The sequence below is a fragment of the Euleptes europaea genome, chromosome 13 (assembly GCF_029931775.1).
Source record: "Euleptes europaea isolate rEulEur1 chromosome 13, rEulEur1.hap1, whole genome shotgun sequence".
Classification (NCBI taxonomy): domain Eukaryota; kingdom Metazoa; phylum Chordata; class Lepidosauria; order Squamata; family Sphaerodactylidae; genus Euleptes; species Euleptes europaea.
Window position 1 is genome coordinate 39064598 of NC_079324.1, and position 14995 is coordinate 39079592.

The following is a 14995-nucleotide window of genomic DNA, read 5'->3' on the forward strand; positions in this document are numbered from 1 at the left end:
CATGCAACACAAACTGCTGTGATCCACAGGAAGAGACACTGGCCTCTTATGCATGGGCTGTTTTCGTCGCCGTCGCCCCCCCCCCCCCCCGACTACTTTGGGGCTTTGTTTTCATTATGCACGTTTTTGCCAACCTTTAGAAGTCGCCTCACTCTCCCCTTGCATTTCCCCCGCGTTTTCTGGATGCTATTTTAGCCCGAGTTCAAGGTCTGCCCCGATCCCAAATCTTGTCAATTTGGGGTTTTTCTCCCCACACTCATTCTCGCTTCTCCCTCCCACTTGTCTTTCCTCCTCATCCAACCCCTCCCCTCGAAGACATCTTTTCTTTTTTTGTGAGTGCAGGACTAGCGGGAGAATGCTTGAATACTATGAGGCTGCTTATTTGGTCAGTTTCACAGCAAGTGTTGGACAGTTTCAAGACCTCAGCTGGATGGAACAGTTTGTTTTTTTCAAGGAGTACAGGACTAAGGAGAGAACTCTGAAATAATCACAAAGGACCTATGCGGCTGCTTATTTGGTCAGTTTCACAGCAAGTGTGTCAGTTTCAGCCCTTGTCCGGATGGAACAGAGCTGGGCTGATTTGCCGCCCTCCCCTTATACACTCCTCTTTGCTTGTGAGTGCAGGACTAGCGATAGAACACCGGAATAATATCAAACACCCTATGCAGCTGCTTATTTCACCTCTCTTCATTTAACGTCCACTTCATACCCCCTCCCCCACGGGGGGCTACTCGGCTCAGTTAAAATGAAAGAATCCTACCACGGGGCTGGTGACCTATATTTAAAAAAACACTACAGCCAATTACAAAGTAGTATTTGCAATGGGGGGGGGCCTCATCCTCATGCAAAAGTGCCTTTTCCCACCTGTGATCTATCTATTGCTAGACCGCATGAGTGATAAAAAGGGGTGGCAAGCTGCGTAACAACAACGACATCGGTGACCACACTCCTCTTGGTTCAGATGCTCTGCATTTTCACTGGTGCATGCAGAAATTTACTCTGAATAATCCTAAGTACTCTGGGAATTTATTCAAGGGGGGGAGCCCCTGTGCAGAGTGATTTGAGAATTCGACTGCAAATACTATGCATTGAGAGAGCAGAATATCCAGAGGAAACAACCCGTGCATAAAAGGCCACTCTCTGCTCCAGAAAACTGCACACTAAACAAAGGTGCCCACTCTTGAGCACTGACCCACCCCCTTTCACAGTTCCCATCACAACTATAGCACCTACATAGCATCTGCCTCTCTCTGACAAGCTCCTGCCCTTACTCTGCTCTACCACTGTTAGGCAAAGTTGCTTGACAAATACTGTAAGTGGCTCATGGGAATTAAAGGGTGGAGGCACAGTGGGAGAAGAAGGGGAAACCTCACCAGGCATTTTGGCCTTTTGCTCTTCCACAGCGTTGCCCTGGGCCTGACTGGACAAGACAAGATGGACTAGACGAGGCAGTCTCCCAGGAGCAAAAATTTTATGAAGCCCGCATGCAGGTGTGCAACCTCACCGCCATCTAAGAAGCAGTGCCTTGGAGTAGGGCTAGATTTGTGTATGTGTGTATATTGTGTGTATGTGTGGGATGTACAGCCATCAGTCTTTTCACCTCTAGACAATGTTGGTCTTTCTTGCCATTTCAGTTTAGGCAGAATAGGATAGCCTCTAGAAGATCATTCATTTTAGCAGTAGTTAAGAAGAATATTCCACAGGTTCCTAAGCATATTGGGAAAAAATCCACTTAATAGTCTTTCTCCCTCATGCTTAGGTTTTAAGTCCTTGGGGTGACAGGTCTCCAGTGCAAACTGAAGGTTTTTGCAAGTCTGCCACACCAGCATATGTGTCCAGCACTAGTGTAGCTCAATGGTGTGCTTCCCTGCACAGAAACCTCCCTCACAGGTCCCGCAACTGCAAGACATTTCCCAGCACAGGAGCAAAATATTCCATAGACACGTCCCCCAATCATGCACTGGTTTAAGCACCTGCTAGCTCCACCAAGCAAGGGAAGCAGGGCTATCAATGAACCGCTCAACCATTAAGAAGCTGAACACAAGCATTTGAGAGTCACAGAGAACAGTTCTTCATACTTAGGTATTGGAAGCAAAATAATATACATAATGACGGAATTGCGTAATGTTTTTATTAACTCATGTGTACCTTCTTTGCACTTAATCTAGGCTAAATCAAAATAATCCACCAGTAAAGAACAAGATTAAGAAGGCAGTCTCTCCTTAAAATATCCAAATCCATGAAAGGAGTGGCTGAATTTTTTTTAATGTTTTATTCCAGTGAACAGTAGTGGTCAGAGTAACTTACCTCAGCCACCCAACTTGCTGAGCGACCGTGGGCCAGTCATTCTGTCAGCGTGGTGAGAGCCAGCGTGGTGTAGTGGTTAAGAACGGTGGTTTGGAGCGGTGGACTCTAATCTGGAGAACCGGGTCTGATTCCCCACTCCTCCACATGAGCGACGGAGGCTAATCTGGTGAACCAGGGGGGTTACTGCATTATGTATTCCAGCGATGTATTAAGAGTTTGAAAATGTTATAAGAAATACTGTTCGTACTTTGTTTGGCCCCTTTAGCTGTGAAGACGTCTTCCAACCATTTATTAGCCGCTGCATTCAAAAACCCTTTTAAAGTGATGTTTTTTATAACATTTTCAAACTCTTAATACATCGCTGGGAATACATAATGCGGTAACCCCCCAGGTTAGTTTCCCCACTCCTACACATAAAGCCAGCTGGGTGACCTCTGGTAGTCACAGAGCTCTCTCAGCCCCACCTACCTCACAGGATGTCTGTTGTGGGGAGGGGAGGGGAAGGTGGTTGTAAGCCGGTTTGATTCTTCCTTAAGTGGTAGAGAAAGTCGGCATGTAAAAACCAACTCTTCTTCCTTCTTCTTCTCTCAGCCTAACCTAGCTCACAGGATAGCTGAAGATAAAATGAAGGAGGGGAGAGCCATGTCAACCAACCTGAGATCCCTTGAGGAAGGGTAGGATAAAAATGTGACAGGCACCTCAAAGAACAACAGAGTGGGTGCTTGATAAATACCAAAGTCTAGATGCTACCACAAAGAAGACCCTGTTTCTGGCCACCAACCACTTTTACTCCTGAAGGGGGGGGGGTGTCTTGAGATCAAGGTGCTAGTAGAAGGGCAGATTCATATGGGGGCCAGCCCAGCTCCAGCTACTCTGGGCCTAGGCTGCTTTAAAAGCTAAGAACTGGTGCTCTGAATTGAGCCAGGAAACAAAACTGGTAGCCCATGAAAATCTTTAACCACTGGGTGAAATGTGATCAAGTACAGACACATCCAGTAGTGACCTGCTATATTCTGAACAGCTGAAATGTAGATGTTCTTCCCAAGGCAGTCTCAAGCAGCAACTTCTAACCTGAAGTGTAGATAACTGTGGCAAGATTAGGGTCTCTCGGGAAAGGCCTCAGTTAGTGCCTCATCACTAGGCAAACATTAGCTCCATGCTGTCAGCTGCTCTCAAAATCCAAATGTGCAATTTTAGAGAGGACCGACATGCACTGTTGACTGGACAGCCCTCTTGGTCTACACAATCCACGTAGCTAACAAGTCACTTTTGCTCCTGAGTCTGAAAGGGAAGGCCAGATCCACTGAGACCCAACTTTAAACTTTCTCTCACATAACACAGACCATTCTTTGTTATCAGTTGCCCCACGGAAACGAGAGGAGTTCCATGGCTCCAGTGTCTCTGGGCAGGGTCTCTCTGGCCAGAGTCTCCCTAACATCTCCTACAATGGTCAGAATCTGATGACATTTTGAGTGAGAGAATCCTTTCTTCAAGGAGAGCAGCATACAAAGGTCATGGAATGACACTTTCTTAAGGGAAAAAGATGCCCACTCCCCCAAAGGCAACATGAGGAGGAGGAGAAGGAGAAGGAGAAGGAGAAGGAGAAGGAGAAGGAAAAGGAAAAGGAGGTTGGTTTTTATGCGCCCACTTTCTCTACCACAAGGAAGAATCAAACTGGCTTACAATCGCCTTCCCTTCCCCTCCCCACAACAGACACCCAGTTTGAGAGCTGTGACTAGCCCAAAGTCACCCAGCTGGCTTTGTGTGTAGGAGTGGGGAAACAAATCCAGTTCACCAGATTAGCACCTGCTGCTCATGTGGAGGAGTGGGGAATCAAACCCGGTTCTCCACATTAGAGTCTACCGCTCCAAACCACCTCTCTTAACCACCTCACCACGCTGGCTGCTCCCCTGTTTGTTTCAAATAAAAAGGCTTGACCGCAAATGTCTCACTCACTGAGATTCCTTTATGGCACCTTCCTAAAGAGTTCCTAGCAATTTTCAGATGCCAGCCCAACCAAATCAGACACTTGCATCAGTATTGTCCGCTTTACTGGGCAGCGGATCTCCAGTTTCTTCTCCAAGAAAGGCCACCTGAAATCCTTCAATTGGAAATGCCAGCTTGTAAAGCAGGTGCTCTGCTGCTGATCTATGGCTTCCACCCCAAAACTAGGATTCCACCCTGTTCAGTCTTCCTCACTGCCTCAAAATGGCACGTGCTGTGTTGCAAAGCTTCCTTGATGGGAGAGCTCAAGCCCAGAATCTTTTGTCAAGAACAGGGGCAGGAATTTGCATACAGTGAAGAGTGCTTCTGAGCAAGGGCAAAGTCCCACTCCTTCTGCTGAGGAATCATAGCCAGTCCTCCCCTACTTAAGACAGGAGAACAGGACAGAAGGCAAAGGGGCTTCCCACTTGCTCTTTCAGTTTAAAAGAACACTTTACTAGGCGTTGCTCCCACGCCCTTCAACAAAATAGTCACTTCCTGCCTCCTGACATGCAGGGTTTCTGATGGTAAAATTAACCCTGTGAGAGTGGAGGGGGGTCCGCTTCCGTTGGGAACAAAACCCCACTGACCTTCCTCTGACTGTTGTCCCGGGTTATGCAGCATGGCTCTTCGAACCTGGGAGGGGGGCAGAAAGGGAGGGAGTGCTGGTTAAGCATTGGGCCAATTAGATCTGCACCAACCAAGAAGGCAACTCTCTCTCGATCCCCCTTTTGCCAGAATTCCTCCAGCTTTCCCTTCCTCTCCCATCTCCCCGCTGCTTTCTAAAAGGCACAGTAGCTCTGCTTCCAGCTCTCTGCCTTTTAACTAGGCCCAGTATTCTTGGCTCTGGCAAGCACTAGCTATGGAACAAACAGCAGGAGGTTAGCCACCCCATTCTTGTTCTTCTCTGGAGCTCACAGTTATATCGCTCTGAACAAAGAGGTTTGATTTTTTGGTTTTTGCAGCCAGCAGCCATGGGGAATTGGCTCGTGAATTTGTCACCCTGCACACCTGGCTCTCAACACATCTTGAGACAAAGAAATCCATACTTTAGTTCTGCACCAAAGAAGGCTCTTTACCTGCTTCTGCCCTGCTCTACTCCAAAGGCTTAGCTGCGCTCCTTCCACCTTATGAGATCATCCCACATCCTGTCCTTTCCCTACCTCCGGGGACATAGGTCACAGAAGGAACTGTTTCTCGCAGTCCTCTTTGGGCTACTGTTTGGAAGAACAGCAGGATCAAGAAGATCCTTTTTCAGAGGTACCTGCAAGTTGAGGAACAGATCCAGCCAGGCATGCCTCAATGGCTGGAGGAGTGGCTGGCCTCAAAGTCTGGTTTCACAGGAGACCACACTGTGGACAAAGCCAGCATAAGAACCTGACTTCCAATGCTGGTCTTCATTTTCACTGTGCCTCAGTTTCCTTGTTTGCAAGAAGTATTAATAATGCTACTCACTTGCCTGCATGGCTAGGTAGGAGGCGAGAGACCCACCTGTCAACAGAGACTCTCTTCTCCAGACTCTGCCCACGGGTAGCTGCGGTGATCGTCACTTCCTCTCCCACAGTCTCTGGGACTCCATCTGAGAAAACAGGAAAGATAAATGCTGACTGCTTTTGCTTTCAAGAAACAAGAGATCCCACACAAGAAGGAGGAAGAAGCAGCAGGGTAGGCGAGAATATCAGGCCTGCTGCACCAAGTTCTGGAGAGGCGGTTCTAGAGCCTCCCGTGTGGGACAGTCCACTTGACGCTAGGCTCGGAGGGAGATCCCAACTGCATCCAAGTGCCAAAAATGAAGAAGGTAGCAGTTTCCAGAGCATCCATGATATCTCCCATGCAATCCCATTACAGACAGAACCTCCACAAGAAAGGGCATGGCAAACCAATCTTTTAGGGGAGACGTGCGGTCAAATACATCTCTGGATCTATCCAAACTCAAAATGTTTGAACTTTGTGTTCAAAATAAATGACGGAAATCGAAGAAATGTATGCAAGTTTGCTCATTTTTACCTAAATTTGCACCATTTACATTCTTAATTCTTACAATGACAAGTGAGTTTTTCCAGCATTTGGGAAAGAGCAGTTCAGAGGCAAAAGAAGTGAGTTAAGGAGAATCTGAATTAACAACATTCAGTGGAGAGGTGCTGAGGAAAACGCTTTGCCCCCGTTTCTGACATACATGGCTCACATTGGCGAAACACACACCCCTTTAGCCTGGAAGCCTGTGAAGAGGATGGCATTTAATGTTTGAAAACAGTCTTAACGAAAATGAAGCATGTTTCTTCCAACGGATGACATCTGCCCACAAAAGCTTGCAGCTATTACTGAACACTAGACTGATGATTCAAGTCTGGGAAAAGGTGCTGAGCAACTTTGGCCTGCAAGAGATTCCACTTGCATCCACTTGCTAAGATTGCAGATATTTTTGAATGATATTAAACATGAGCATGGACTTTCACATCAGAATATTCTCTTTATTGAGAGCATGATTACTCCTGGTTTTGCTTAAGCTTTTCAAGCATTTAGGCCAGAGCTGTCTGCTCCTGAAAATGATGGTAATGGAGATATCACTAATGCTATTGAGGAACCAGAACAAAATTTATTTACCTCATTTATACTCCACCTTTCTCACCAATAGGGAACCAGAACAGCTTATGTAGTTTGCTTTATCCTCACAACCCTGTGAAGTAGGTTAGGCTGAAAACATGTGACTGGCTCAAGATCACCCAGCAAGCTTCCATGGCAGAAGAGGGATTTGAACCTGGCTCTCCAAGATACTAGTCCCATGCTCTAACTGCTTTACCATAGTGGTTCTCTGATGTCCACAATTTCCTTATCACTTGAGGTGCATATTTCGATAGCATTTCTGGCTTTGGCAGCACATATACTGAAACTGGAACAATACAGAGAAGATAAGCATGGCCCCTGTGTGTATCTAACAGCCTCATCCCAAAGCAGTTCCTGTGTCTGGATATAGTCCGAGGATATTTTCCTGATCAAAGTCACCTTTTCACAAAGGCAATATTGGCAGCCTGCCTTGGAAGAAGAGAAAAAAAATAGGATTACGACACCAAAGTGTCTCTTCTGATCAACTAAAGCATTTACACTAGGACCTACAGCCAATGTAGAACTAGACATGCAACCGTGGCTTTTCTTAAGGAACTGCAGTTACATGTGGGCGTTATTAATTACTCCCCAATTGCAATTTCCTTATAGAGAAAGTACTGTAATGTAGACATTTAATGTGCAAAATGACTCTTTATTGATCAAGCATGTATAGCGGCCCATTGTGACATTGAATAAACAGCATGCCTGTAAGGTTAGCAAAAGACACTAAAACAAAAGGTTGCTAAGTGGGTCAGAATGATGGTTTTTTTTTTAAACACCCCCTTCCCCGAACTTTATTACATATCAAAATGCAGTTTATTTTATAGAATGCGACACAAAGGCAAAATATGAAAACAGCATCTATCTTTAGAAATATCTGCTGTTCCCTTAATTTGGAGTGTTTTGCTCAGAGGTTTTAATCCCTGCTGTCTTTTTGTTTCGTAAAAGACTGGGCTTCTTCCTCCTCTTCCAAAATGAAATCTACCTCTGCAGAATCCCTGAAGCAGCAAAGATGGAGGCCAAGCTAGGCGCAGTTGATCGATGCAAGGAGGGTTGGACCCTAATGAGGCAGCGTAAGTGGGGACAAGCTCAACACTGCCCGCATTTGCTGCCTGCCGTCCTTCTCTCCATGCACTTTTCTCCCTGCTGGGCTTGTTTTCAGTTATCAGAGTCTGAGAGGGGAAGTGAAGTGGTGGACAGAGCCCAGGCATGCAAGTCAGAGAAAGGATCTCGCACTATTCACCTGCACACCACTTTTGCTCTTAAATTAGCCTTGCCAGGCCCTGTAGCTCCACCAGCGGGAGCTTTGCGGGGCTGCGGCCAAGGTGTGCAATGCGTACACCTGTTATGGCACACGCGCACACCCTGCGCAACGCGCTTACGTCACTTCCAGGTTTCCCTATGGTTTCCATAGCGTCTTAGCCGAGGTTGCCAGAGCGTCCACGTCGCTTCCGGGTAAACCCAAAAATTACGCATGCGCTGTGTGCGTGCGCGTGTGCACGCAGTGCACGCTGGCCCTCAGCTGGTCGGCGGGCAGCCTGGTGGATTGGCGGGATTTTATCCGCCGCCACCGGGCACTTGGCAACCCTATCTTAAATCCAGCCAGGTTTTCTCCATGATTGCAGCAGACAGGGCCGGTGCTACGATTAGGCAAACTAGGCAGTCGCCTAGGGTGCAGACCTCAGAGGAGCGCAGAACTGGCCTCAGGGGCACAGTTTGAAACAGATTAGTTTCTTGAAAAAAATGCAACTGACAATTTATATATTTTTTTATTTTAAGGTAAGTACCAGAACAGTGCTATGGAATATAATTAATTATAATGCCTTATGAAAAGTTTTGTGCTTTTATGTTTTCTACATCTGTTTTTGAAAATTGGTGAGCAATTGTGGGTGGGTGGGCACAAGTAGTCAGCCTTGCCTAGTGCGCAAAAATGACTGGCACCAGCCCTGGCAGCAGATCCACATTTCGACGCAAAGACCCTTAAGAAAGCCCTTCAAAAATCTAATGAAGGGCACCATTGGGACAGCAACTACAGCCATCAACATTTCAGACACAGAGAGAGAGAGAGAGAGAGAGAGAGAGAGAGAGAGAGAGATGCAAGGCAGAAGAGGTTCCCCCTTTCCTGTCAAGCAGTCAGCAACAACTTTCAACCTCTACTGCTTCAGCTCCTCCTCCTCCCTCCATCACCTGCCAGCACTCTTTTCCTCCCATGTGGAGAAGGGAGAGAAAGAAAATTCAGGAAAAAGCACAACAGCAGCAGCAAGCTGCTTGGTTCTGAGCTAATGCACAGAATCACCTGAGATTAATTTTTATTTTATTTGACTTATACCCTGCACCTTTCCTGGCCAGGCCTGGCTCAGGTTGGCTTCCAACAATAAATAAATACAATATAAACTTAAAACATATCATTTAAAAACATCTGGTCTGAGTTTACAGGATGGTGCCCTGTCATACGTAGCCCCCTCAAATAGGTGGACTATCCTGAATATCCTCAATAGGTGAGGTTGGTCCAGACGGTAAATGGGGAGACAACCAGCAGGGGAGAACTCACAGGTCCAGAGGGAGACAAAGACAGAAGGGAAGGAAAAGAAAAGGGGGGAAGGAAAGAGAAAAGGGAAGGGAAGAGAAGGGAAGGGAGAGCAGAGCAGAGCAAAGAGAAGAGAAGAGAAGCCAGCTGATCTGTATAGCTGTCGCTGTCCTCAATCATATGCCAGGGGGAACATCTATCTCTGTCTTACAGGCCCTGTGGAAGTGAACTAAGTCCCGCAGGACACAAGTCTCACTAGACAGAGAGTACCAGCAGGCTGGGGCCAGAGCCAAAAAGGCCCTGGCCCTGGTTGAGGACAGCTGGATGATTCTGGGGCCAGGGATCACCGAAAGGTTGTTTAAAGCAGGGAGCATATCCAGAAGCTACCTTTGTGCTCACATATTGTGCTCTTTCCATCACTGGGGTGGTGCTATGTAGGCAAGACACTACCGAACCTGTCCAGCGCATTTACCAAGGACAAATATTGCATTAATGACCAGGCCTGGCCTAGTATAGGATGATACAAAGGTAAAGTGTCTGAATAGGGCACAGTCTTTTCAGTGGCAGCAACAATGCAGCAGAATTTTATGCTAACAGCTTTATGCTAACAGCTATCTTTATGCTAACAGCTATTTGATTTATTAGATTGGGGGGTCTGTTTAGGGGTAGCTAGTATTTTGAACAGATCTACGGTTTTGTTGAAAACCAATTTTGTGGATCTATATGGGTTAAAAAGCGAGACAAATATTTTAAATAAAAAAATACCAGAATACTAGAGGAAACAAAGCAGGGACTGAAATCCCCCGACTCCCAATACGTACGTCTTCTGCATACAATCCAGCGCAAAGAAAGTAATTAGGCATCCTAAATGGCTAGCCAGGGAGCAGTTCGTTAAGTCAATCACGTATTAATATTTTTTAAACAATAAGAATATGTTTTAGCCCAGTACGGTTAGGGAACCATGGAGTGAAAGAATCTAAAATGGTAGCCACAGCTGCCTTCCCTAGCATAGCACTTTAACTTTATAATACAAGCATACTTCGGAGATACTGCATTCCAGTAATACTGCGTTCCACCGCAATAAAGTGAATATCACAATACAGCAAGTCACACCTTTTTTTTTTGTTTCCCAGTCCATATAAAAGTTATGTTTACACTATACTGTATGATGTCTTAAAAAACCATGTACCGTAATAATAATGAAAAAGTTTGAAATATTGCAAAAATTACCAGAAATTTGACAGAGACACAAAGTGTTGGAAAAATGGCACTGATAGACTTGCTCGAAAATGAAATATCTGCAAAGCACAATAAGCACAATAAAACAAGGTATGCCTATAACCCCCCCACCCCTGGCCCAGTCCCAAATCTTTCCCCTCTTTATCAGTGCTGTTCTAGGGAGGGAAGATTTTTCTGCACAGAGAAAATGAAGGTGGAGCCTCCTTAACAGAACAGCTGGAGAAATTGAGTAACCAGAGGCCTACTAACCAGGGGGATTCAACATTTATTAGCTGAAATTTGCAAACAAGGCAGGATGGATGAAAAGATACCTGGTTCATGGGTGAGCTGCTGCCACTACTCTGCCTCTGGGAAATCTGCAGTCCAATCCCTAGGGTTGCCAACCTCCAGGTACTAGCTGGAGATCTCCTGCTATTACAACTGCTCTCCAGCCGATAGAGATCAGTTCACCTGGAGAAAATGGCCACTTTGGCAATTGGACTCTATGGCATTGAAGTCCCTTCCCTCCACAAACCCCGCCCTCCTCAAGCTCCGCCCCAAAAACATCCCACTGGTGGAGAAGTGGGACCTGGCAACCCTATCAATCCCATATTGCCTCATCAGCATGTAGGGTTACCAGGTCCCTCTTTGCCACCGGCGGGAGATTTTTGGGGCGGAGCATTTAGAGGGTGGGGTTTGGGGAGGGGAGGGACTTCAATGCCATAGAGTCCAATCCCAAAGCAGCCATTTTCTCCAGGTGAACTGATCTCTATCAGCTGGAGATCAGTTGTAATAGCAGGAGATCTCCTGCTATTACCTGGAAGTTGGAAAAGATCCAAACAGCACTCACAAGGTAATATAATAAGGAGATAAGTTTATGAAAGTGCAGGTAAGTGCAAAAGGTGAGCATATATACATACAAGAATCAAAGAGATACACGTACAAGTTTTCTCATAAGAATTGCAAAATTAATCCAGCAAGGTATACAATACAACAAAGAGTATAAATGTCCGTTGGATCAGGTATATCACTATGTATTGCTATAATAGACTTTCCTGTGCTTCTAGGTAGCTGGACAGAAGATGTCTGAGGCAAGGGCCACAGCGAGGAGGTGCCAGGACGTGTCGTCTAGATCAGAAACGCGTTTCGCATATGGCTTCATCAGCTACAACTTCAAACGGGACCAAAAAGATTTCTACATGGGTCTCCAATACGTTTTGGAGACCCATGTAGAAATCCTTTTGGTCCCGTTTGAAATTGCGTTTATTCTATGAACTTCTTTGATACATGTAGCTGATGAAGCCATATGCGAAACGCGTTTCTGATCTAGACGACACGTCCTGGCACCTCCTCGCTGTGGCCCTTGCCTCAGACATCTTCTGTCCAGCTACCTAGAAGCACAGGAAAGTCTATTATAGACAATACATAGTTATATACCTGATCCAACGGACATTTATACTCTTTGTTGTATTGTATACCTTGCTGGATTAATTTTGCAATTCTTATGAGAAAACTTGTACGTGTATCTCTTTGATTCTTGTATGTATATATGCTCACCTTTTGCACTTACCTGCACTTTCATAAACTTATCTCCTTATTATATTACCTTGTGAGTGCTGTTTGGATCTTTTCCATTATCTGTACAGCACTGAGCCTTTATTTCCCTTAGGATTACCTGGAAGTTGGCAACCTTATCAACATGCCATCCCCTGGTTCACAGTGGGGTCTTCTACAAAGGATTGGGATTTTGTGGTTTTTCTATTGCTTGTGCAGCTGCAGATAAAGCACAGCAGCAACAGACCCGCCACATGGCAATCCCCCCCCCCCCGCATTTTCCCTGCCACAATCCCCTGGAAGTAGCCCCGCCCCTTCCCTGCAGCACCAGGGCTTTTGCAATTTTTGTTTAAAATCAGCACAAGAACATTGTTATATCGACATACCATTGTAACAATAGGTGTAATAGATTCTCTGAATTCCCAGCGTTCATTTTTTAAAAAGACTTTTCCTTACATCTTCGCAAAGGAAAGTAATAGAGACTTTTTCTTAAAATGAAATATGAGAATTCAGAGAATCAATGATATTGTAGTGATGAATTTGAAAAGAAATTAAAAGCCTCCCATGGCAAGGGGAGAAAATGGCTGCTGCGGGAACAAGGCTCAGGGAAAATGGCTGTCATTTGGGCCAGAAAATCCAAATTTATTCACCCATACAGCAGCCATCCAGACTTTACCGCAATCTCCCCCAAAACCTTGGAGCAAAGCAGGTTTGAGAAAGATCAGAAAAAAGCTGGGGGATGTACTTGAATGGATCATGATGCTATGAGGAAGTAGGAGAAAAACCCACTTCCCAAAAGCACTGAACTCAGGGCAGATAACCCTAGTAGAGGACCCCACAGTTGCAGAAACAGAGATTCATCCTAAAACCCCAGTCTGTGTACTCAAGGGAATTCTGGAAAACACTCAAAATCTGGAGATGGGATGTGGAAGTTTAACAGCCAACCATCTACAAGAAGAAACTCAAAGGCAAAATTTCAGAAGTCACAATTAAAACTAAGCCAAGGTCAATTACATTACACTCTTTAGAAGAAAAAGCAGCAGAAAGGCTTTTCCGTATGAGAGCCTTGCAAACCTTTGCCAATGCTATTTTCTTCTCCCTGAATGACAGCTCAGCATTTCAACCTCCCAGGATCCAACAAGAGCCCTAAAGCCACACAATCCCATTTCCATCGATTACTTCCCCCATACATTACTTATCTCCTGCCGACATAAAATGTGACCTTTAAAGATTCCAAAACCACAAGACTTTGTTTGAAGGAAGTTAAGGATGCCTCTCTTAAGTCTCATGTTTTAAAAGCTGGCCTCAAATTTTAAAAAGTCAGTGGGGCAACTCATGACCTTTGCCCTCACGCAGCCGGCAATTTCACCAGAGCTGAGGACTTGGCTCTTGCACAACAGACAGAAGAGCCCCCCAATATTCAGGGCGGCTCACAGTGTATTCTTGGAGAAATGCAACTGGTTTGGAGAGGGTGCATTTTTTAGAAATGCTTGCAAACGGCAAGGAATTAATTGGCTACAGTCTGGTAATCAGACTGTTGGGCAGGAACTGCCCCACCCAGGGGACGGACGCCGAGCCCCACCAAGGCCCACAGCAAGTCCCTTCCCTCTCCTTGGCAAGAGCCACAGCCCCACGCTCACGGAAGAGAGGGCGGCACCCACACGCCATCCTCCCAACCATGGGAAGCCTGCTGCGCAACTCCCCCCCCCCCCTTGGCCTCAACTCTGCTCTCCGGCACAGCTGCGAGCAGTAGATACCCGGAGCCTTTTTTGCTGTTTTAATGAGGGCTGCAGAGAGGGAGCACACCCAGGCTCTTTCACGTCCACACCTCCTGCAGGAATTTCCTCCCGGGCCCAACGCAGCCTCACCCTCCTCTGCCAGCAAGCAAAGATGCTGTCAGGCACAGATGCTATTTCAAGGCAGGGAGCAGGGGAGGGGCCAGAGGCAGTCAGCCTGCTTGCTCGGTTGCCTAGGCAACTGCATACACCCAACCGAGCTGGTACTAGGCCGGATCCCAGCTGAGCCGGGGTCAGTTGCTAGAGCACTAGCAAAGCCAGTTTCCACCAGCAGAAGGAAAGCTTCCTTCGCCTTCCTGGCAGGCAGACAACACATTCAGAGGCAACCTGTCCCAGGAAATCTTAGGCCAATCACGATTTGCACCGGGGACCACAGCCATGCTTTTAGGAAGCAACCAAGCCTTTGAATCAGCAAGGCCTCAGCAGGGATTGACCCTGCTAGACAGCTGTCTCATTCATCCCTTCTTGCTCTCAAGGTTTCAGATAGGAAGGGGAAGGAAGAGGGGGGGGGAGAAGAGAGAGAGAGAGCAGCTCAGTGGCCTTGCACAGTGGTCCAGGCATCACCCTAAAGACAGAAATAACTAGTCTCATTGATAAAGAGGGGAGAGGAGTTGGCACTTGAACAGACCGCTGCGGCCCGCATAAAAGAGGCCATCAGTCAAGCCAGGCTGTCCAAGAAGCTCCCCCAGCACACACACACACACACACACTTGCTTTCTCCCTCCCCTAACTTCCAAGCTTCCCCCCCACACCCACCCCCGCGCCTCTCTGGCTGCCGGCCCATCCAACAGGGACATGGCACGATAGCCAGCCCAGCCATGGCCACCCCCTCTGTTTAGCCAGCTGGGACCCACAGCCCCAGCAGGAGATACACAAGGGGCAGGAAAGGGGGTCACATGTGGGGAAGGAGCCGGCAAACTGCTTCTCCTCCTTACAAGACACACAATTGCATGAAGCAAGCTGAGGTTCAAAGATTCAAGGTGGCAAAAAGTTTTTGGGGTGTGTG

The 14995-nt window shown here is 46.7% G+C and overlaps 1 non-coding gene across 1 annotated transcript; it reads left to right on the plus strand.

Moving 5' to 3' along the window:
• The first annotated feature begins 7154 nt into the window (after positions 1-7154).
• LOC130486636 (U6 spliceosomal RNA) lies at positions 7155-7257 on the plus strand. Its single transcript, XR_008933756.1, has one exon. It is a non-coding gene; the product is annotated as a U6 spliceosomal RNA (small nuclear RNA).
• Positions 7258-14995: the final 7738 nt, after the last annotated feature.